The sequence below is a fragment of the Selaginella moellendorffii genome, unplaced genomic scaffold (assembly GCF_000143415.4).
Source record: "Selaginella moellendorffii unplaced genomic scaffold, v1.0 SELMOscaffold_110, whole genome shotgun sequence".
Taxonomy (NCBI): domain Eukaryota; kingdom Viridiplantae; phylum Streptophyta; class Lycopodiopsida; order Selaginellales; family Selaginellaceae; genus Selaginella; species Selaginella moellendorffii.
This window is the reverse complement of record NW_003314371.1, coordinates 41226-41691: the sequence shown is the minus strand read 5'-3', so window position 1 is coordinate 41691 and position 466 is coordinate 41226.

Genomic DNA, 466 nt, shown 5'->3' with positions numbered 1-466 from the left:
AGATAGAGTCAGAGATGGAGTTTGAAATGAAGTCCAAGATGGAGTCTAAAAAAGAGTCTGAAATGGACACCAAGACCAAAGTCCAAGATCAAGATTGAAACTAAGAACAAGACCGTGACCAAGTTTGAGTCCGAGTCCAAATTTGAATACTAATATTGTAAGCGACTAAATTTTCCATTCTACTTTAATCACTTAATCATACCTTCGAGAGTCTCACTCATGACTTTCATAAGTCCTATTCTAGACTTAAGGATTTATTAGCTCCATGAATGGCATCTATGCCACTCAGCCTTTCCATTCCAAAGGGTTTCCATTCCAAAAGTATAGTAGAGAGAGTGTGGGGATTGGACTCTAATGGAATCAATTTGGCTAGGAAAGGCCAATATGACCCAAGAAGGCTATACCCACGTGTTAGGTGATGATATAACCACTAAAGAGTTCAAGGCTAGAGTAAATACTGATGGAC